This window comes from Narcine bancroftii, chromosome 8, assembly GCF_036971445.1.
Source record: "Narcine bancroftii isolate sNarBan1 chromosome 8, sNarBan1.hap1, whole genome shotgun sequence".
Lineage (NCBI taxonomy): Eukaryota > Metazoa > Chordata > Chondrichthyes > Torpediniformes > Narcinidae > Narcine > Narcine bancroftii.
In genome coordinates, this window is record NC_091476.1 from 119,849,428 (window position 1) to 119,872,966 (window position 23,539).

Below are 23,539 nucleotides of genomic sequence, written 5' to 3' on the forward strand. Positions count from 1 at the left end.
ATTCCCCATATCTGACTCCCCGCCTCTGTTTCCCCAACTCTGATTCCCCTCCTCTAATTCGCCAGCTATAATTCCCCGCCTCTGATTCCCTGCGTCTGATTCCCTGCCTCTGATTCGCAGCCTCTGATTCCCCTTCTCTGATTCACCACCTCTGAATCCCCACCTCTGATTCCCCATCTCTGATTCTGCACATCCGATTCCCTGCCTCTGATTCCCCGCCTCTGATTCCCCGCCTCTGATTCCCTGCCTCTGATTCCCCGCGTCTGATTCCCTGCCACTGATTCCCTGCCCCTGATTCCCCACCTCTGATTCCCCATATCTGATTCCCCGCCTCTGTTTCCCCACCTCTGATTCCCCGCCTCTGTTTCCCCATATCTGATTCCCCGCCTCTGATTCCCCAACTCTGATTCCCCTCCTCTAATTCGCCAGCTATGATTCCCCGCCTCTGATTCCCTGCATCTGATTCCCTGCCTCTGATTCCCAGCCTCTGATTCCCCTTCTCTGATTCACTACCTCTGAATCCCCACCTCTGATTCCCCATCTCTGATTCCGCACATCCGATTCCATGCCTCTGATTCCCCGCCTTTTATTCCCGGCCTCTGATTCCCTGCCACTGATTCCCTGCTTCTGATTCTGATTCCCTGCCTCTGATTCCCCATCTCTGATTCCGCACATCTGATTCCGTGCCTCTGATTCCCCACCTCTGATTCCCCATATCTGATTCCCCGCCTCTGTTTCCCCGCCTCTGATTCCCCGCCTCTGTTTCCCGATATCTGATTCCCCGCCTCTGATTCCCCAACTCTGATTCCCCTCCTCTAATTCGCCAGCTATGATTCCCCGCCTCTGATTCCCTGCGTCTGATTCCCTGCCTCTGATTCCCAGCCTCTGATTCCCCTTCTCTGATTCACCACCTCTGAATCCCCACCTCTGATTCCCCATCTCTGATTCCGCACATCCGATTCCCTGCCTCTGATTCCCCGCCTCTGTTTCCCCGCCTCTGATTCCCCGCCTCTGATACCCCATATCTGATTCCCCAGCTCTGATTTCCCGCCTCTGATTCCCGGCATCCGATTCCCTGCCTCTGATTCCCCGCCTCTGATTCCCCATCTCTGATTCCCCGCCTCTGATTCCCCGTGTCTGATTCCCTGCCTCTGATTCCCCGCCTCTGATTCCCCATATCTGATTCCCCGCCTCTGTTTTCCCGCCTCTGATTCCCTGCCTCTGATTCCCCATATCTGATTCCCCATATCTGATTCCCCGCCTCTGTTTCCCTGCCTCTGATTCCTGGCCTCTGTTTCCCTATATCTGATTCCCCTCCTCTGATTCCCCAACTCTGATTCCCCGCCTCTGATTCCCCAGCTCTGATTCCCCGCCTTTTATTCCCGGCCTCTGATTCCCTGCCACTGATTCCCCGCCCCTGATTCCCCACCTCTGATTCCCCATATCTGATTCCCCGCCTCTGTTTCCCCAGCTCTGATTCCCCACCTCTGATTCCCCAGCTCTGATTCCCTGCCACTGATTCCCCGCCCCTGATTCCCCACCTCTGATTCCCCATATCTGATTCCCCGCCTCTGTTTCCCCAGCTCTGATTCCCTGCCTCTGATTCCCTGCCCTGATTCCCCATCTCTGTTTCACCGCCTTTGATTCGCCACCTCTGATTCCCCATATCTGATTCCCCGCCTCTGTTTCCCCGCCTCTGATTCCCTGCCTCTGATTCCCAACCTCTGATTCCACACCTCTGATTCGCCATATCTGATTCCCTGCCTCTATTTCCCCATAACTGATTCCCCGCCTCTGATTCCCCAACACTGATTCCCCGCCTCTGATTCCCCAACTCTGATTCCCCGCCTCTGATTCCCGGCGTCCGATTCCCTGCCTCTGATTCCCCGCCTCTGATTCGCCATCTCTGATTCCCCGCCTCTGATTCCCCGTGTCTGATTCCCTGCCTCTGATTCCCCGCCTCAGATTCCCCGCCTCTGATTCCCTGCCACTGATTCCCTGCCCCTGATTCCCCACCTCTGATTCCCCATATCTGATTCCCCGCCTCTGTTTCCCCGCCTCTGATTCCCCGCCTCTGATTCCCCATATCTGATTCCCTGCCTCTGATTCCACAACTCTGATTCCCCGCCTCTGATTCCCCAGCTCTGAAACCCCGCCTCTGATTCCCCGCATCTGATTCCCCATATCTGATTCCCCGCCTCTGTTTCCCCGCCTCTGATTCCCCGCCTCTGATTCCCCATATCTGATTCCCCGGCTCTGATTGCCCACCGCTGATTCCCCGCCTCTGATTCGCCAGCTCTGTTTCCCCGCCTCTGAATCCCCGCATCTGATTCCCTGCCTCTGATTCCCCGCCTCTGATTCCCCATCTCTGATTCACCGCCTTTGATTCCCCACCTCTGATTCTCCATATCTGATTCCCCACCTCTGTTTCCCCGCCTCTGATTCCCCGCCTCTAATTCTCCATATCTCATTCCCCGCCTCTGAATCCCCATCTCTGATTCCCGGACTCTGATTCCCCACCTCTGATTCCCGGCCTCTTATTCCCAGCATCTGATTCCCGGCCTCTGATTCCCGGCCTCTGATTCCCCGCTTCTGATTCTGATTCCCTGCCTCTGATTCCCCATCTCTGATTCCGCACATCTGATTCCCTGCCTCTGATTCCCCACCTCTGATTCCCCATATCTGATTCCCCGCCTCTGTTTCCCCGCCTCTGATTCCCCGCCTCTGTTTCCCCATATCTAATTCCCCACCTCTGATGCCCCAACTCTGATTCCCCGCCTCTGATTCCCCAGCTCTGATTCCCCGCCTCTGATTCCCCGCAACCGATTCCCCATGTCTGATTCCCCGCCTCTGTTTCCCCGCCTCTGATTCCCCGCCTCTGTTTCCCCATATCTGATTCCCCGCCTCTGATTCCCCAGCTCTGATTCCCTGCCTCTGATTCCCCGCGTTCTATTCGCTGCCTCTGATTCCCCTCCTGATATTCCCCATCTCTGATTCACCACCTCTGATTCCCCACCACTGATTCCCCATATCTAATTCCCCGCCTCTGCTTGCCCGCCTCTCATTCCCCGCCTCTGTTTCCCCATATCTGATTCCCCGCCTCTGAATCCCCAACTCTGATTCCCTGCCTCTGATTCACCAGCTCTGATTCCCCGCCTTTGAATCCCCCCCTCTGATTCCCCGCCTCTGATTCCCCATCTCTGATTCACTGCCTCTGATTCCCCACATCTGATTCCCCATCTCTGATTCCGCACAACTGATTCCCTGCCTCTGATTCCCCGACTCTGATTCCACACCTCTGATTCCCCAGCTCTGATTCCCCGCCTCTGATTCCCCGCGTCTGATTCCCTGCCTGTGATTCCCCGCCTCTGATTCCCCATCTCTGATTCCCCACCTCTGATTCCCCGTGTCTGATTCCCTTCCTTTGATTCCCCGCCTCTGATTCCCCGCCTCTGATTCCCTGCCACTGATTCCCCGCCCCTGATTCCCCACCTCTGATTCTCCATATCTTATTCCCTGCCTCTGTTTCCCCCCCTCTGATTCCCAGCATCTGATTCCCCATATCTGATTCCCCGCCTCTGATTCCCCATATCTGATTCCCCGCCTCTATTTCCCCATATCTGCTTCGCCGCCTCTGATTCCCCAACTCTGATTCCCCGCCTCTGATTCCCCAGCTCTGATTTCCTGCCTCTGATTCCCGGCATCCGATTCCCTGCCTCTGATTCCCCGCCTCTGATTCCCCATCTCTGATTCCCCGCCTCTGATTCCCCGTGTCTGATTCCCTGCCTCTGATTCCCCGCCTCTGATTCCCCATATCTGATTCCCCGCCTCTGTTTTCCCGCCTCTGATTCCCTGCCTCTGATTCCCCATATCTGATTCCCCGCCTCTTATTCCCCAACTCTGATTCCCCGCCTCTGATTCCCCAGCTCTGAATCCCCGCCTCTGATTCCCCGCGTCTGATTCCCTGCCTCTGATTCCCCGCCTCTGATTCCCCATCTGTGATTCACAACCTCTCATGCCCCACCTCTGATTCCCCATATCTGATTCCCCGCCTCTGTTTCCCCGCCTCTGATTCCCCGCCTCTGATTCCCCATATCTGATTCCCCGCCTCTGATTGCCCACCTCTGATTCCCCGCGTCTGATTCCCTGCCTCTGATTCCCCGCCTCTGATTCCCCATCTCTGATTCACCACCTCTGATTCCCGGCCTCTGATTCCCCATCTCTGATTCCGCACATCCGATTCCCTGCCTATGATTCCCCACCTCTGATTCCCCGCCTCTGATTCCCCATATCTGATTCCCTGCCTCTGTTTCCCCGCCTCTGATTCCCCACCTCTGTTTCCCCATATCTGATTCCCCGCCTCTGATTCCCCAACTCTAATACCCCGCCTCTGATTCCCCAGCTCTGATTCCCCGCCTCTGATTCCCCGCATCTGATTCCCTGCCGCTGATTCCCCGCCTCTGATTCCGGCCTCTGATTCCCGGCCTCTGATTCCCTGCTTCTGATTCTGATTCCCTGCCTCTGATTCCCCATCTCTGATTCCGCACATCTGATTCCTTGCCTCTGATTCCCCACCTCTGATTCCCCATATCTGACTCCCCGCCTGGGTTTCCCCGCCTCTGATTCCCCGCCTCTGTTTCCCAATATCTAAGTCCCCGCCTCTGATTCCCCAAATCTGATTCCCCACCTCTGATTCCCCAGCTCTGATTCCCCGCCTCTGATTCCCCGCATCTGATTCCCTGCATCTGATTCCAAGCCTCTGATTCCCTGCCTCTGATTCCCAACCTCTGATTCCCCACCTCTGATTCCCCATATCTGATTCCCCGCCTCTGTTTCCCCGCCTCGGATTCCCCGCCTCTGTTTCCCCATATCTGATTCCCGGCCTCTGATTCCCCGCCTCTGATTCCCCGCCTCTGATTCCCTGCCTCTGATTCCCCATCTCCGATTCCGCACATCTGATTCCCTTCCTCTGATTCCCCGCCTCTGATTCCCCATATCTGATTCCCGCCTCTATTTCCCCATATCTGCTTCGCCGCCTCTGATTCCCCAACTCTGATTCCCCGCCTCTGATTCCCCAGCTCTGATTTCCCGCCTCTGATTCCCGGCATCCGATTCCCTGCCTCTGATTCCCCGCCTCTGATTCCCCATCTCTGATTCCCCGCCTCTGATTCCCCGTGTCTGATTCCCTGCCTCTGATTCCCCGCCTCTGATTCCCCATATCTGATTACCCGCCTCTGTTTTCCCGCCTCTGATTCCCTGCCTCTGATTCCCCATATCTGATTCCCCGCCTCTGATTCCCCAACTCTGATTCCCCGCCTCTGATTCCCCAGCTCTGAATCCCCGCCTCTGATTCCCCGCGTCTGATTCCCTGCCTCTGATTCCCCGCCTCTGATTCCCCATCTGTGATTCACAACCTCTGATGCCCCACCTCTGATTCCCCATATCTGATTCCCCGCCTCTGTTTCCCCGCCTCTGTTTCCCCGCCTCTGATTCCCCGCCTCTGATTCCCCATATCTGATTCCCCGCCTCTGATTGCCCACCTCTGATTCCCCGCGTCTGATTCCCTGCCTCTGATTCCCCGCCTCTGATTCCCCATCTCTGATTCACCACCTCTGATTCCCGGCCTCTGATTCCCCATCTCTGATTCCGCACATCCGATTCCCTGCCTATGATTCCCCACCTCTGATTCCCCGCCTCTGATTCCCCATATCTGATTCCCTGCCTCTGTTTCCCCGCCTCTGATTCCCCACCTCTGTTTCCCCATATCTGATTCCCCGCCTCTGATTCCCCAACTCTAATACCCCGCCTCTGATTCCCCAGCTCTGATTCCCCGCCTCTGATTCCCCGCATCTGATTCCCTGCCGCTGATTCCCCGACTCTGATTCCGGCCTCTGATTCCCGGCCTCTGATTCCCTGCTTCTGATTCTGATTCCCTGCCTCTGATTCCCCATCTCTGATTCCGCACATCTGAATCCTTGCCTCTGATTCCCCACCTCTGATTCCCCATATCTGATTCCCCGCCTGGGTTTCCCCGCCTCTGATTCCCCGCCTCTGTTTCCCAATATCTAAGACCCCGCCTCTGATTCCCCGCATCTGATTCCCTGCATCTGATTCCAAGCCTCTGATTCCCTGCCTCTGATTCCCAACCTCTGATTCCCCACCTCTGATTCCCCATATCTGATTCCCCGCCTCTGTTTCCCCGCCTCGGATTCCCCGCCTCTGTTTCCCCATATCTGATTCCCGGCCTCTGATTCCCCGCCTCTGATTCCCCACCTCTGATTCCCTGCCTCTGATTCCCCATCTCCGATTCCGCACATCTGATTCCCTTCCTCTGATTCCCCGCCTCTGATTCCCCGCCTCTGATTCCCTGCCTCTGATTCCCAACCTCGGATTCCCCACCTCTGATTCCCCATATCTGATTCCCCGCCTCTGTTTCCCCGCCTCTGTTTCCCCGCCTCTGATTCCCCGCCTCTGTTTCCCTATATCTAATTCCCCACCTCTGATTCCCCATATCTGATTCCCCGCCTCTGTTTCCCCGCCTCTGATTCCCCGCCTCTGATTCCCCATATCTGATTCCCTGCCTCTGATTCCCCAACTCTGATTCCCCGCCTCTGATTCCCCAGCTCTGAATCCCCGCCTCTGATTCGCCGCGTCTGATTCCCTGCCTCTGATTCCCCGCCTTGATTCCCCATCTCTGATTCACAACCTCTGATTCTCCACCTCTGATTCCCTATATTTGATTCCCCGCCTCTGTTTCCCAGCCTCTGATTCCCCGCCTCTGATTCCCCATATCTGATTCCCCGCCTCTGATTGCCCACCTCTGATTCCCCGCCTCTGATTCGCCAGCTCCGATTCCCCGCCTCTGATTCCCCGCATCTGATTCCCTGCCTCTGATTCCCCGCCTCTGATTCCCCAACTCTGATTCACCGCCTTTGATTCGCCACCTCTGATTCCCCATATCTGATTCCCCACCTCTGTTTCCCCGCCTCTGATTCCCCGCCTCTGATTCTCCATATCTCATTCCCCGCCTCTGAATCCCCATCTCTGATTCCCGGACTCTGATTCCCCACCTCTGATTCCCAGCCTCTTATTCCCAGCATCTGATTCCCGGCCTCTTATTCCCGGCCTCTGATTCCCCGCTTCTGATTCTGATTCCCTGCCTCTGATTCCCCATCTCTGATTCCGCACATCTGATTCCCTGCCTCTGATTCCCCACCTCTGATTCCCCATATCTGATTCCCCGCCTCTGTTTCACCGCCTCTGATTCCCCGCCTCTGTCTCCCTATATCTAATTCCCCACCTCTGATGCCCCAACTCTGATTCCCCGCCTCTGATTCCCCAGCTCTGATTCCCCACCTCTGATTCCCTGCATCCGATTCCCCATATCTGATTCCCCGCCTCTGTTTCCCCGCCTCTGATTCCCCGCCTCTGTTTCCCCATATCTGATTCCCCGCCTCTGATTCCCAACTATGATTCCCCGCCTCTGATTCCCCAGCTCTGATTCCCTGCCTCTGATTCCCCGCGTTCTATTCCCTGCCTCTGATTCCCCGCCTGTGATTCCCCCACTGATTCACCACCTCTGATTCCCCACCTCTGATTCCCCATATCTAATTCCCCGCCTCTGTTTTCCCGCCTCTGATTCCCCGCCTCTGTTTCCCCATATCTGATTCCCCGCCTCTGAATCCCCAACTCTGATTCCCTGCCTCAGATTCCCCAGCTCTGATTCCCCGCCTTTGATTCCCCCCGTCTGATTCCCAGCCTCTGAATCCCCGTGTCTGACTTCCTGCCTCTGATTCCCCGCCTCTGATTCCCCATCTCTGATTCACCGCCTCTGATTCCCCACCTCTGATTCCCCATCTCTGATTCCGCACATCCAATTCCCTGCCTCTGATTCCCCAACTCTGATTCCCCACCTCTGATTCCCCAGCTCTGATTCCCCGCCTCAGATTCCCCACGTCTGATTCCCTGCCTCTGATTCCCTGCCTCTGATTCCCTGCCTCTGATTCCCCATATCTGATTCCCCGCCTCTGATTCCCCAACTCTGATTCCCCGCTTCTGATTCCCCAGCTCTGAATCCCCGCCTCTGATTCCCCGCGTCTGATTCCCTGCCTCTGATTCCCCGCCTCTAATTCCCCATCTGTGATTCACAACCTCTGATGCCCCACCTCTGATTCCCCATATCTGATTCCCCGCCTGTTTCCCCGCCTCTGATTCCCCACCTCTGATTCCCCATATCTGATTCCCCGCCTCTGATTGCCCACCTCTGATTCCCCGCGTCTGATTCCCTGCCTCTGATTCCCCGCCTCTGATTCCCCATATCTGATTCACCACCTCTGATTCCCGGCCTCTGATTCCCCATCTCTGATTCCGCACATCCGATTCCCTGCCTATGATTCCCCACCTCTGATTCCCCGCCTCTGATTCCCCATATCTGATTCCCTGCCTCTGTTTCCCCGCCTCTGATTCCCCACCTCTGTTTCCCCATATCTGATTCCCCGCCTCTGGTTCCCCAACTCTAATACCCTGCCTCTGATTCCCCAGCTCTGATTCCCCGCCTCTGATTCCCCGCATCTGATTCCCTGCCTCTGATTCCCCGCCTCTGATTCCAGGCCTCTGATTCCCAGCATCTGATTCCGGCCTCTGATTCCTGGCCTCTGATTCCCTGCTTCTGATTCTGATTCCCTGCCTCTGATTCCCCATCTCTGATTCCGCACATCTGATTCCCTGCCTCTGATTCCCCACCTCTGATTCCAAATATCTGATTCCCCGCCTCTGTTTCCCCGCCTCTGATTCCCCGCCTCTGTTTCCCCATATCTGATTCCCCGCCTCTGATTCCCCAACTCTGATTCCCCTCCTGTAATTCGCCAGCTATGATTCCCCGCCTCTGATTCCCTGCGTCTGATTCCCTGCCTCTGATTCCCAGCCTCTGATTCCCCTTCTCTGATTCACCACCTCTGAATCCCCACCTCTGATTCCCCATCTCTGATTCCGCACATCCGATTCCCTGCCTCTGATTCCCCGCCTCTGATATCCCGCCTCTGATTCGCAACTTCTAATTCCCCACCTCTGATTTCCCATATCTGATTCCCCGCCTCTGTTTCCCTGCCTCTGATTCCCGGCCTCTGTTTCCCCATATCTGATTCCCCTCCTCTGATTCCCCAACTCTGATTCCCCACCTCTGATTCCCCAGCTTTGATTCCCCGCCTTTTATTCCCGGCCTCTGATTCCCTGCCACTGATTCCCCGCCTCTGATTCCCCACCTCTGATTCCCCATATCTGATTCCCCGCCTCTGTTTCCCCACCTCTGATTCCCGGCCTCTTATTCCCAGCATCTGATTCCCGGCCTCTGATTCCCTGCCTCTGATTCCCCGCCTCTGATTCCCCATCTCTGATTCCCCGCCTCTGATTCCCCGTGTCTGATTCCCTGCCTCTGATTCCCCGTCTCTGATTCCCCGCGTCTGATTCCCTGCCACTGATTCCCTGCCCCTGATTCCCCACCTCTGATTCCCCATATCTGATTCCCCGCCTCTGTTTCCCCAACTCTGATTCCCTTCCTCTAATTCGCCAGCTATGATTCCCCGCCTCTGATTCCCTGCCACTGATTCCCTGCCCCTGATTCCCCACCTCTGATTCCCCATATCTGACTCCCCGCCTCTGTTTCCCCAACTCTGATTCCCCTCCTCTAATTCGCCAGCTATGATTCCCCGCCTCTGATTCCCTGCGTCTGATTCCCTGCCTCTGATTCCCAGCCTCTGATTCCCCTTCTCTGATTCACCACCTCTGAATCCCCACCTCTGATTCCCCATCTCTGATTCCGCACATCCGATTCCCTGCCTCTGATTCCCCGCCTCTGATTCCCCGCCTCTGATTCCCCGCCTCTGATTCCCCGCGTCTGATTCCCTGCCACTGATTCCCTGCCCCTGATTCCCCACCTCTGATTCCCCATATCTGATTCCCCGCCTCTGTTTCCCCACCTCTGATTCCCCGCCTCTGTTTCCCCATATCTGATTCCCCGCCTCTGATTCCCCAACTCTGATTCCCCTCCTCTAATTCGCCAGCTATGATTCCCCGCCTCTGATTCCCTGCATCTGATTCCCTGCCTCTGATTCCCAGCCTCTGATTCCCCTTCTCTGATTCACCACCTCTGAATCCCCACCTCTGATTCCCCATCTCTGATTCCGCACATCCGATTCCCTGCCTCTGATTCCCCGCCTTTTATTCCCGGCCTCTGATTCCCTGCCACTGATTCCCTGCTTCTGATTCTGATTCCCTGCCTCTGATTCCCCATCTCTGATTCCGCACATCTGATTCCGTGCCTCTGATTCCCCACCTCTGATTCCCCATATCTGATTCCCCGCCTCTGTTTCCCCGCCTCTGATTCCCCGCCTCTGTTTCCCGATATCTGATTCCCCGCCTCTGATTCCCCAACTCTGATTCCCCTCCTCTAATTCGCCAGCTATGATTCCCCGCCTCTGATTCCCTGCGTCTGATTCCCTGCCTCTGATTCCCAGCCTCTGATTCCCCTTCTATGATTCACCACCTCTGAATCCCCACCTCTGATTCCCCATCTCTGATTCCGCACATCCGATTCCCTGCCTCTGATTCCCAGCCTCTGATTCCCCGCCTCTGATTCGCAACCTCTAATTCCCCACCTCTGATTCCCCATATCTGATTCCCCGCCTCTGTTTCCCTGCCTCTGATTCCCGGCCTCTGTTTCCCCATATCTGATTCCCCTCCTCTGATTCCCCAACTCTGATTCCCCGCCTCTGATTCCCCAGCTCTGATTCCCCGCCTTTTATTCCCGGCCTCTGATTCCCTGCCACTGATTCCCCGCCCCTGATTCCCCACCTCTGATTCCCCATATCTGATTCCCCGCCTCTGTTTCCCCAGCTCTGATTCCCCACCTCTGATTCCCCAGCTCTGATTCCCTGCCACTGATTCCCCGCCCCTGATTCCCCACCTCTGATTCCCCATATCTGATTCCCCGCCTCTGTTTCCCCAGCTCTGATTCCCTGCCTCTGATTCCCTGCCCTGATTCCCCATCTCTGTTTCACCGCCTTTGATTCGCCACCTCTGATTCCCCATATCTGATTCCCCGCCTCTGTTTCCCCGCCTCTGATTCCCTGCCTCTGATTCCCAACCTCTGATTCCACACCTCTGATTCCCCATATCTGATTCCCTGCCTCTATTTCCCCATAACTGATTCCCCGCCTCTGATTCCCCAACTCTGATTCCCCGCCTCTGATTCCCCAACTCTGATTCCCCGCCTCTAATTCCCGGCGTCCGATTCCCTGCCTCTGATTCCCCGCCTCTGATTCGCCATCTCTGATTCCCCGCCTCTGATTCCCCGTGTCTGATTCCCTGCCTCTGATTCCCCGCCTCAGATTCCCCGCCTCTGATTCCCTGCCACTGATTCCCTGCCCCTGATTCCCCACCTCTGATTCCCCATATCTGATTCCCCGCCTCTGTTTCCCCGCCTCTGATTCCCCGCCTCTGATTCCCCATATCTGATTCCCTGCCTCTGATCCACAACTCTGATTCCCCGCCTCTGATTCCCCAGCTCTGAAACCCCGCCTCTGATTCCCCGCATCTGATTCCCTCCCTCTGATTCCCCGCCTTGATTCCCCATCTCTGATTCACAACCTCTGATTCCCCACCTCTGATTCCCCATATCTGATTCCCCACCTCTGTTTCCCCGCCTCTGATTCCCCGCCTCTGATTCCCCATATCTGATTCCCCGGCTCTGATTGCCCACCTCTGATTCCCCGCCTCTGATTCGCCAGCTCTGTTTCCCCGCCTCTGAATCCCCGCATCTGATTCCCTGCCTCTGATTCCCCGCCTCTGATTCCCCATCTCTGATTCACCGCCTTTGATTCCCCACCTCTGATTCTCCATATCTGATTCCCCACCTCTGTTTCCCCGCCTCTGATTCCCCGCCTCTGATTCTCCATATCTCATTCCCCGCCTCTGAATCCCCATCTCTGATTCCCGGACTCTGATTCCCCACCTCTGATTCCCGGCCTCTTATTCCCAGCATCTGATTCCCGGCCTCTGATTCCCGGCCTCTGATTCCCCGCTTCTGATTCTGATTCCCTGCCTCTGATTCCCCATCTCTGATTCCGCACATCTGATTCCCTGCCTCTGATTCCCCACCTCTGATTCCCCATATCTGATTCCCCGCCTCTGTTTCCCCGCCTCTGATTCCCCGCCTCTGTTTCCCCATATCTAATTCCCCACCTCTGATGCCCCAACTCTGATTCCCCGCCTCTGATTCCCCAGCTCTGATTCCCCGCCTCTGATTCCCCGCAACCGATTCCCCATGTCTGATTCCCCGCCTCTGTTTCCCCGCCTCTGATTCCCCGCCTCTGTTTCCCCATATCTGATTCCCCGCCTCTGATTCCCCAGCTCTGATTCCCTGCCTCTGATTCCCCGCGTTCTATTCGCTGCCTCTGATTCCCCTCCTGATATTCCCCATCTCTGATTCACCACCTCTGATTCCCCACCACTGATTCCCCATATCTAATTCCCCGCCTCTGCTTGCCCGCCTCTCATTCCCCGCCTCTGTTTCCCCATATCTGATTCCCCGCCTCTGAATCCCCAACTCTGATTCCCTGCCTCTGATTCACCAGCTCTGATTCCCCGCCTTTGATTCCCCCCGTCTGATTCCCAGCCTCTGAATCCCCTTCTGATTTCTTGCCTCTGATTCCCCGCCTCTGATTCCCCATCTCTGATTCACTGCCTCTGATTCCCCACATCTGATTCCCCATCTCTGATTCCGCACAACCGATTCCCTGCCTCTGATTCCCCGACTCTGATTCCACACCTCTGATTCCCCAGCTCTGATTCCCCGCCCCTGATTCCCCGCGTCTGATTCCCTGCCTGTGATTCCCCGCCTCTGATTCCCCATCTCTGATTCCCCACCTCTGATTCCCCGTGTCTGATTCCCTTCCTTTGATTCCCCGCCTCTGATTCCCCGCCTCTGATTCCCTGCCACTGATTCCCCGCCCCTGATTCCCCACCTCTGATTCTCCATATCTTATTCCCCGCCTCTGTTTCCCCCCCTCTGATTCCCAGCCTCTGATTCCCCATATCTGATTCCCCGCCTCTGATTCCCCATATCTGATTCCCCGCCTCTATTTCCCCATATCTGCTTCGCCGCCTCTGATTCCCCAACTCTGATTCAACTCCTCTGATTCCCCAGCTCTTATTTCCCGCCTCTGATTCCCGGCATCCGATTCCCTGCCTCTGATTTCCCGCCTCTGATTCCCCATCTCTGATTCCCCGCCTCTGATTCCCCGTGTCTGATTCCCTGCCTCTGATTCCCCGCCTCTGATTCCCCATATCTGATTCCCCGCCTCTGTTTTCCCGCCTCTGATTCCCTGCCTCTGATTCCCCATATCTGATTCCCCGCCTCTGATTCCCCAACTCTGATTCCCCGCCTCTGATTCCCCAGCTCTGAATCCCCGCCTCTGATACCCCGCGTCTGATTCCCTGCCTCTGCTTCCCCGCCTCTGATTCCCCATCTGTGATTCACAACCTCTGATGCCCCACCTCTGATTCCCCATATCTGATTCCCCGCCTCTGTTTCCCCGCCTCTGATTCCCCGCCTCTGATTCCCCATATCTGATTCCCCGCCTCTGATTGCCCACCTCTGATTCCCCGCATCTGATTCCCTGCCTCTGATTCCCCGCCTCTGATTCCCCATCTCTGATTCACCACCTCTGATTCCCGGCCTCTGATTCCCCATCTCTGATTCCGCACATCCGATTCCCTGCCTATGATTCCCCACCTCTGATTCCCCGCCTCTGATTCCCCATATCTGATTCCCTGCCTCTGTTTCCCCACATCTGATTCCCCACCTCTGTTTCCCCATATCTGATTCCCCGCCTCGGATTCCCCAACTCTAATACCCCGCCTCTGATTCCCCAGCTCTGATTCCCCGCCTCTGATTCCCCGCATCTGATTCCCTGCCGCTGATTCCCCGCCTCTGATTCCGGCCTCTGATTCCCGGCCTCTGATTCCCTGCTTCTGATTCTGATTCCCTGCCTCTGATTCCCCATCTCTGATTCCGCACATCTGATTCCTTGCCTCTGATTCCCCACCTCTGATTCCCCATATCTGATTCCCCGCCTGGGTTTCCCCGCCTCTGATTCCCCGCCTCTGTTTCCCAATATCTAAGTCCCCGCCTCTGATTCCCCAAATCTGATTCCCCACCTCTGATTCCCCAGCTCTGATTCCCCGCCTCTGATTCCCCGCATCTGATTCCCTGCATCTGATTCCAAGCCTCTGATTCCCTGCCTCTGATTCCCAACCTCTGATTCCCCACCTCTGATTCCCCATATCTGATTCCCCGCCTCTGTTTCCCCGCCTCGGATTCCCCGCCTCTGTTTCCCCATATCTGATTCCCGGCCTCTGATTCCCCGCCTCTGATTCCCCGCCTCTGATTCCCTGCCTCTGATTCCCCATCTCCGATTCCGCACATCTGATTCCCTTCCTCTGATTCCCCGCCTCTGATTCCCCGCCTCTGATTCCCTGCCTCTGATTCCCAACCTCGGATTCCCCACCTCTGATTCCCCATATCTGATTCCCCGCCTCTGTTTCCCCGCCTCTGTTTCCCCGCCTCTGATTCCCCGCCTCTGTTTCCCTATATCTAATTCCCCACCTCTGATGCCCCAACTCTGATTCCCCGCCTCTGATTCCCCAGCTCTGATTCCCCGCCTCTGATTCCCTGCATCCGATTCCCCATATCTGATTCCCCGCCTCTGTTTCCCCGCCACTGATTCCCCGCCTCTGTTTCCCCATATCTGATTCCCCGCCTCTGATTCCCAACTATGATTCCCCGCCTCTGATTCCCCAGCTCTGATTCCCTGCCTCTGATTCCCCGCGTTCTTTTCCCTGCCTCTGATTCCCCGCCTGTGATTCCCCATCACTGATTCACCACCTCTGATTCCCCACCTCTGATTCCCCATATCTAATTCCCCGCCTCTGTTTTCCCGCCTCTGATTCCCCGCCTCTGTTTCCCCATATCTGATTCCCCGCCTCTGAATCCCCAACTCTGATTCCCTGCCTCAGATTCCCCAGCTCTGATTCCCCGCCTTTGATTCCCCCCGTCTGATTCCCAGCCTCTGAATCCCCGTGTCTGATTTCCTGCCTCTGATTCCCCGCCTCTGATTCCCCATCTCTGATTCACCGCCTTTGATTCCCCACCTCTGATTCCCCATCTCTGATTCCGCACATCCAATTCCCTGTCTCTGATTCCCCAACTCTGATTCCCCACCTCTGATTCCCCAGCTCTGATTTCCCGCCTCAGATTCCCCGCGTCTGATTCCCTGCCTCTGATTCCCCGCCTCTGATTCCCTGCCTCTGATTCCCCATATCTGATTCCCCGCCTCTGATTCCCCAACTCTGATTCCCCGCTTCTGATTCCCCAGCTCTGAATCCCCGCCTCTGATTCCCCGCGTCTGATTCCCCGCCTCTGATTCCCCGCCTCTAATTCCCCATCTGTGATTCACAACCTCTGATGCCCCACCTCTGATTCCCCATATCTGATTCCCCGCCTCTGTTTCCCCGCCTCTGATTCCCCGCCTCTGATTCCCCATATCTGATTCCCCGCCTCTGATTGCCCACCTCTGATTCCCCGCGTCTGATTCCCTGCCTCTGATTCCCCGCCTCTGATTCCCCATATCTGATTCACCACCTCTGATTCCCGGCCTCTGATTCCCCATCTCTGATTCCGCACATCCGATTCCCTGCCTATGATTCCCCACCTCTGATTCCCCGCCTCTGATTCCCCATATCTGATTCCCTGCCTCTGTTTCTCCGCCTCTGATTCCCCACCTCTGTTTCCCCATATCTGATTCCCCGCCTCTGATTCCCCAACTCTAATACCCTGCCTCTGATTCCCCAGCTCTGATTCCCCGCCTCTGATTCCCCGCATCTGATTCTGATTCCCTGCCTCTGATTCCCCATCTCTGATTCTGCACATCTGATTCCCTGCCTCTGATTCCCCACCTCTGATTCCCCATATCTGATTCCCCGCCTCTGTTTCATCGCCTCTGATTCACCGCCTCTGTTTCCCCATATCTAATTCCCCACCTCTGATGCCCCAACTCTGATTCCCCGCCTCTGATTCCCCAGCTCTGATTCCCCGCCTCTGATTCCCCGCAACCGATTCCCCATGTCTGATTCCCCGCCTCTGTTTTCCCGCCTCTGATTCCCCGCCTCTGTTTCCCCATATCTGATTCCCCGCCTCTGATTCCCCAGCTCTGATTCCCTGCCTCTGATTCCCCGCGTTCTATTCGCTGCCTCTGATTCCCCTCCTGTGATTCCCCATCTCTGATTCACCACCTCTGATTCCCCACCTCTGATTCCCCATATCTAATTCCCCACCTCTGCTTGCCCGCCTCTCATTACCCGCCTCTGTTTCCCCATATCTGATTCCCCGCCTCTGAATCCCCAACTCTGATTCCCTGCCTCTGATTCACCAGCTCTGATTCCCCGCCTTTGATTCCCCCCGTCTGATTCCCAGCCTCTGAATCCCCGTCTGATTTCTTGCCTCTGATTCCCCGCCTCTGATTCCCCATCTCTGATTCACTGCCTCTGATTCCCCACATCTGATTCCCCATCTCTGATTCCGCACAACCGATTCCCTGCCTCTGATTCCCCGACTCTGATTCCACACCTCTGATTCCCCAGCTCTGATTCACCGCCTCTGATTCCCCGCGTCTGATTCCCTGCCTGTGATTCCCCGCCTCTGATTCCCCATCTCTGATTCCCCACCTCTGATTCCCCGTGTCTGATTCCCTTCCTTTGATTCCCCGCCTCTGATTCTCTGCCTCTGATTCCCTGCCACTGATTCCCCGCCCCTGATTCCCCACCTCTGATTCTCCATATCTTATTCCCCGCCTCTGTTTCCCCCCCTCTGATTCCCAGCCTCTGATTCCCCATATCTGATTCCCCGCCTCTGATTCCCCATATCTGATTCCCCGCCTCTATTTCCCCATATCTGCTTCGCCGCCTCTGATTCCCCAACTCTGATTCCCCGCCTCTGATTCCCCAGCTCTGATTTCCCGCCTCTGATTCCCGGCATCCGATTCCCTGCCTCTGATTCCCCGCCTCTGATTCCCCATCTCTGATTCCCCGCCTCCGATTCCCCGTGTCTGATTCCCTGCCTCTGATTCCCCGCCTCTGATTCCCCATATCTGATTCCCCGCCTCTGTTTTCCCGCCTCTGATTCCCTGCCTCTGATTCCCCATATCTGATTCCCCGCCTCTGATTCCCCAACTCTGATTCCCCGCCTCTGATTCCCCAGCTCTGAATCCCCGCCTCTGATTCCCCGCGTCTGATTCCCCCTCTGTGATTCACAACCTCTGATTCCCCGCCTCTGATTCCCCAGCTCTGAATCCCCGCCTCTGATTCCCCGCCTCTGATTCCCCATCTGTGATTCACAACCTCTGATGCCCCACCTCTGATTCCCCATATCTGATTCCCCGCCTCTGTTTCCCCGCCTCTGATTCCCCGCCTCTGATTCCCCATATCTGATTCCCCGCCTCTGATTGCCCACCTCTGATTCCCCGCGTCTGATTCCCTGCCTCTGATTCCCCGCCTCTGATTCCCCATCTCTGATTCACCACCTCTGATTCCCGGCCTCTGATTCCCCATCTCTGATTCCGCACATCCGATTCCCTGCCTATGATTCACCACCTCTGATTCCCCGCCTCTGATTCCCCATATCTGATTCCCTGCCTCTGTTTCCCCGCCTCTGATTCCCCACCTCTGTTTCCCCATATCTGATTCCCCGCCTCTGATTCCCCAACTCTAATACCCCGCCTCTGATTCCCCAGCTCTGATTCCCCGCCTCTGATTCCCCGCATCTGATTCCCTGCCGCTGATTCCCCGCCTCTGATTCCGGCCTCTGATTCCCGGCCTCTGATTCCCTGCTTCTGATTCTGATTCCCTGCCTCTGATTCCCCATCTCTGATTCCGCACATCTGAATCCTTGCCTCTGATTCCCCACCTCTGATTCCCCATATCTGATTCCCCGCCTGGGTTTCCCCGCCTCTGATTCCCCGCCTCTGTTTCCCAATATCTAAGACCCCGCCTCTGATTCCCCAAATCTGATTCCCCACCTCTGATTCCCCACCTCTGATTCCCCGCCTCTGATTCCCCGCATCTGATTCCCTGCATCTGATTCCAAGCCTCTGATTCCCTGCCTCTGATTCCCAACCTCTGATTCCCCACCTCTGATTCCCCATATCTGATTCCCCGCCTCTGTTTCCCCGCCTCGGATTCCCCGCCTCTGTTTCCCCATATCTGATTCCCGGCCTCTGATTCCCCGCCTCTGATTCCCCGCCTCTGATTCCCTGCCTCTGATTCCCCATCTCCGATTCCGCACATCTGATTCCCTTCCTCTGATTCCCCGCCTCTGATTCCCCGCCTCTGATTCCCTGCCTCTGATTCCCAACCTCGGATTCCCCACCTCTGATTCCCCATATCTGATTCCCCACCTCTGTTACCCCGCCTCTGTTTCCCCGCCTCTGATTCCCCGCCTCTGTTTCCCTATATCTAATTCCCCACCTCTGATTCCCCATATCTGATTCCCCGCCTCTGTTTCCCCGCCTCTGATTCCCCGCCTCTGATTCCCCATATCTGATTCCCTGCCTCTGATTCCCCAACTCTGATTCCCCGCCTCTGATTCCACAGCTCTGAATCCCTATATTTGATTCCCCGCCTCTGTTTCCCCGCCTCTGATTCCCCGCCTCTGATTCCCCATATCTGATTCCCCGCCTCTGATTGCCCACCTCTGATTCCCCGCCTCTGATTCGCCAGCTCCGATTCCCCGCCTCTGATTCCCCGCATCTGATTCCCTGCCTCTGATTCCCCGCCTCTGATTCCCCATCTCTGATTCACCGCCTTTGATTCGCCACCTCTGATTCCCCATATCTGATTCCCCACCTCTGTTTCCCCGCCTCTGATTCCCCGCCTCTGATTCTCCATATCTCATTCCCCGCCTCTGAATCCCCATCTCTGATTCCCGGACTCTGATTCCCCACCTCTGATTCCCGGCCTCTTATTCCCAGCATCTGATTCCCGGCCTCTTATTCCCGGCCTCTGATTCCCCGCTTCTGATTCTGATTCCCTGCCTCTGATTCCCCATCTCTGATTCCGCACATCTGATTCCCTGCCTCTGATTCCCCACCTCTGATTCCCCATATCTGATTCCCCGCCTCTGTTTCATTGCCTCTGATTCCCCGCCTCTGTTTCCCTATATCTAATTCCCCACCTCTGATGCCCCAACTCTGATTCCCCGCCTCTGATTCCCCAGCTCTGATTCCCCGCCTCTGATTCCCTGCATCCGATTCCCCATATCTGATTCCCCGCCTCTGTTTCCCCGCCTCTGATTCCCCGCCTCTGTTTCCCCATATCTGATTCCCCGCCTCTGATTCCCAACTATGATTCCCAGCCTCTGATTCCCCAGCTCTGATTCCCTGCCTCTGATTCCCCGCGTTCTATTCCCTGCCTCTGATTCCCCGCCTGTGATTCCCCCACTGATTCACCACCTCTGATTCCCCACCTCTGATTCCCCATATCTAATTCCCCGCCTCTGTTTTCCCGCCTCTGATTCCCCGCCTCTGTTTCCCCATATCTGATTCACCGCCTCTGAATCCACAACTCTGATTCCCTGCCTCAGATTCCCCAGCTCTGATTCCCCGCCTTTGATTCCCCCCGTCTGATTCCCAGCCTCTGAATCCCCGTGTCTGATTTCCTGCCTCTGATTCCCCGCCTCTGATTCCCCATCTCTGATTCACCGCCTCTGATTCCCCACCTCTGATTCCCCATCTCTGATTCCGCACATCCAATTCCCTGCCTCTGATTCCCCAACTCTGATTCCCCACCTCTGATTCCCCAGCTCTGATTCCCCGCCTCAGATTCCCCACGTCTGATTCCCTGCCTCTGATTCCCCGCCTCTGATTCCCTGACTCTGATTCCCCATATCTGATTCCCCGCCTCTGATTCCCCAACTCTGATTCCCCGCTTCTGATTCCCCAGCTCTGAATCCCCGCCTCTGATTCCCCGCGTCTGATTCCCTGCCTCTGATTCCCCGCCTCTAATTCCCCATCTGTGATTCACAACCTCTGATGCCCCACCTCTGATTCCCCATATCTGATTCCCCGCCTGTTTCCCCGCCTCTGATTCCCCACCTCTGATTCCCCATATCTGATTCCCCGCCTCTGATTGCCCACCTCTGATTCCCCGCGTCTGATTCCCTGCCTCTGATTCCCCGCCTCTGATTCCCCATATCTGATTCACCACCTCTGATTCCCGGCCTCTGATTCCCCATCTCTGATTCCGCACATCCGATTCCCTGCCTATGATTCCCCACCTCTGATTCCCCGCCTCTGATTCCCCATATCTGATTCCCTGCCTCTGTTTCCCCGCCTCTGATTCCCCACCTCTGTTTCCCCTATCTGATTCCCCGCCTCTGGTTCCCCAACTCTAATACCCTGCCTCTGATTCCCCAGCTCTGATTCCCCGCCTCTGTTTCCCCGCATCTGATTCCCTGCCTCTGATTCCCCGCCTCTGATTCCAGGCCTCTGATTCCCAGCATCTGATTCCGGCCTCTGATTCCTGGCCTCTGATTCCCTGCTTCTGATTCTGATTCCCTGCCTCTGATTCCCCATCTCTGATTCCGCACATCTGATTCCCTGCCTCTGATTCCCCACCTCTGATTCCCCATATCTGATTCCCCGCCTCTGTTTCCCCGCCTCTGATTCCCCGCCTCTGTTTCCCCATATCTGATTCCCCGCCTCTGATTCCCCAACTCTGATTCCCCTCCTGTAATTCGCCAGCTATGATTCCCCGCCTCTGATTCCCTGCGTCTGATTCCCTGCCTCTGATTCCCAGCCTCTGATTCCCCTTCTCTGATTCACCACCTCTGAATCCCCACCTCTGATTCCCCATCTCTGATTCCGCACATCCGATTCCCTGCCTCTGATTCCCCGCCTCTGATATCCCGCCTCTGATTCGCAACCTCTAATTCCCCACCTCTGATTTCCCATATCTGATTCCCCGCCTCTGTTTCCCTGCCTCTGATTCCCGGCCTCTGTTTCCCCATATCTGATTCCCCTCCTCTGATTCCCCAACTCTGATTCCCCACCTCTGATTCCCCAGCTTTGATTCCCCGCCTTTTATTCCCGGCCTCTGATTCCCTGCCACTGATTCCCCGCCTCTGATTCCCCACCTCTGATTCCCCATATCTGATTCCCCGCCTCTGTTTCCCCACCTCTGATTCCCGGCCTCTTATTCCCAGCATCTGATTCCCGGCCTCTGATTCCCTGCCTCTGATTCCCCGCCTCTGATTCCCCATCTCTGATTCCCCGCCTCTGATTCCCCGTGTCTGATTCCCTGCCTCTGATTCCCCGTCTCTGATTCCCCGCGTCTGATTCCCTGCCACTGATTCCCTGCCCCTGATTCCCCACCTCTGATTCCCCATATCTGATTCCCCGCCTCTGTTTCCCCAACTCTGATTCCCTTCCTCTAATTCGCCAGCTATGATTCCCCGCCTCTGATTCCCTGCCACTGATTCCCTGCCCCTGATTCCCCACCTCTGATTCCCCATATCTGACTCCCCGCCTCTGTTTCCCCAACTCTGATTCCCCTCCTCTAATTCGCCAGCTATGATTCCCCGCCTCTGATTCCCTGCGTCTGATTCCCTGCCTCTGATTCCCAGCCTCTGTTTCCCCTTCTCTGATTCACCACCTTTGAATCCCCACCTCTGATTCCCCATCTCTGATTCCGCACATCCGATTCCCTGCCTCTGATTCCCCGCCTCTGATTCCCCGCCTCTGATTCCCCGCCTCTGATTCCCCGCGTCTGATTCCCTGCCACTGATTCCCTGCCCCTGATTCCCCACCTCTGATTCCCCATATCTGATTCCCCGCCTCTGTTTCCCCACCTCTGATTCCCCGCCTCTGTTTCCCCATATCTGATTCCCCGCCTCTGATTCCCCAACTCTGATTCCCCTCCTCTAATTCGCCAGCTATGATTCCCCGCCTCTGATTCCCTGCATCTGATTCCCTGCCTCTGATTCCCAGCCTCTGATTCCCCTTCTCTGATTCACCACCTCTGAATCCCCACCTCTGATTCCCCATCTCTGATTCCGCACATCCGATTCCCTGCCTCTGATTCCCCGCCTTTTATTCCCGGCCTCTGATTCCCTGCCACTGATTCCCTGCTTCTGATTCTGATTCCCTGCCTCTGATTCCCCATCTCTGATTCCGCACATCTGATTCCGTGCCTCTGATTCCCCACCTCTGATTCCCCATATCTGATTCCCCGCCTCTGTTTCCCCGCCTCTGATTCCCCGCCTCTGTTTCCCGATATCTGATTCCCCGCCTCTGATTCCCCAACTCTGATTCCCCTCCTCTAATTCGCCAGCTATGATTCCCCGCCTCTGATTCCCTGCGTCTGTTTCCCTGCCTCTGATTCCCAGCCTCTGATTCCCCTTCTCTGATTCACCACCTCTGAATCCCCACCTCTGATTCCCCATCTCTGATTCCGCACATCCGATTCCCTGCCTCTGATTCCCAGCCTCTGATTCCCCGCCTCTGATTCGCAACCTCTAATTCCCCACCTCTGATTCCCCATATCTGATTCCCCGCCTCTGTTTCCCTGCCTCTGATTCCCGGCCTCTGTTTTCCCATATCTGATTCCCCTCCTCTGATTCCCCAGCTCTGATTCCCCGCCTTTTATTCCCGGCCTCTGATTCCCTGCCACTGATTCCCCGCCCCTGATTCCCCACCTCTGATTCCCCATATCTGATTCCCCGCCTCTGTTTCCCCAGCTCTGATTCCCCACCTCTGATTCCCCAGCTCTGATTCCCTGCCACTGATTCCCCGCCCCTGATTCCCCACCTCTGATTCCCCATATCTGATTCCCCGCCTCTGTTTCCCCAGCTCTGATTCCCTGCCTCTGATTCCCTGCCCTGATTCCCCATCTCTGTTTCACCGCCTTTGATTCGCCACCTCTGATTCCCCATATCTGATTCCCCGCCTCTGTTTCCCCGCCTCTGATTCCCTGCCTCTGATTCCCAACCTCTGATTCCACACCTCTGATTCCCCATATCTGATTCCCTGCCTCTATTTCCCCATAACTGATTCCCCGCCTCTGATTCCCCAACTCTGATTCCCCGCCTCTGATTCCCCAACTCTGATTCCCCGCCTCTGATTCCCGGCGTCCGATTCCCTGCCTCTGATTCCCCGCCTCTGATTCGCCATCTCTGATTCCCCGCCTCTGATTCCCCGTGTCTGATTCCCTGCCTCTGATTCCCCGCCTCAGATTCCCCGCCTCTGATTCCCTGCCACTGATTCCCTGCCCCTGATTCCCCACCTCTGATTCCCCATATCTGATTCCCCGCCTCTGTATCCCCGCCTCTGATTCCCCGCCTCTGATTCCCCGCCTCTGATTCCCCATATCTGATTCCCTGCCTCTGATTCCACAACTCTGATTCCCCGCCTCTGATTCCCCAGCTCTGAAACCC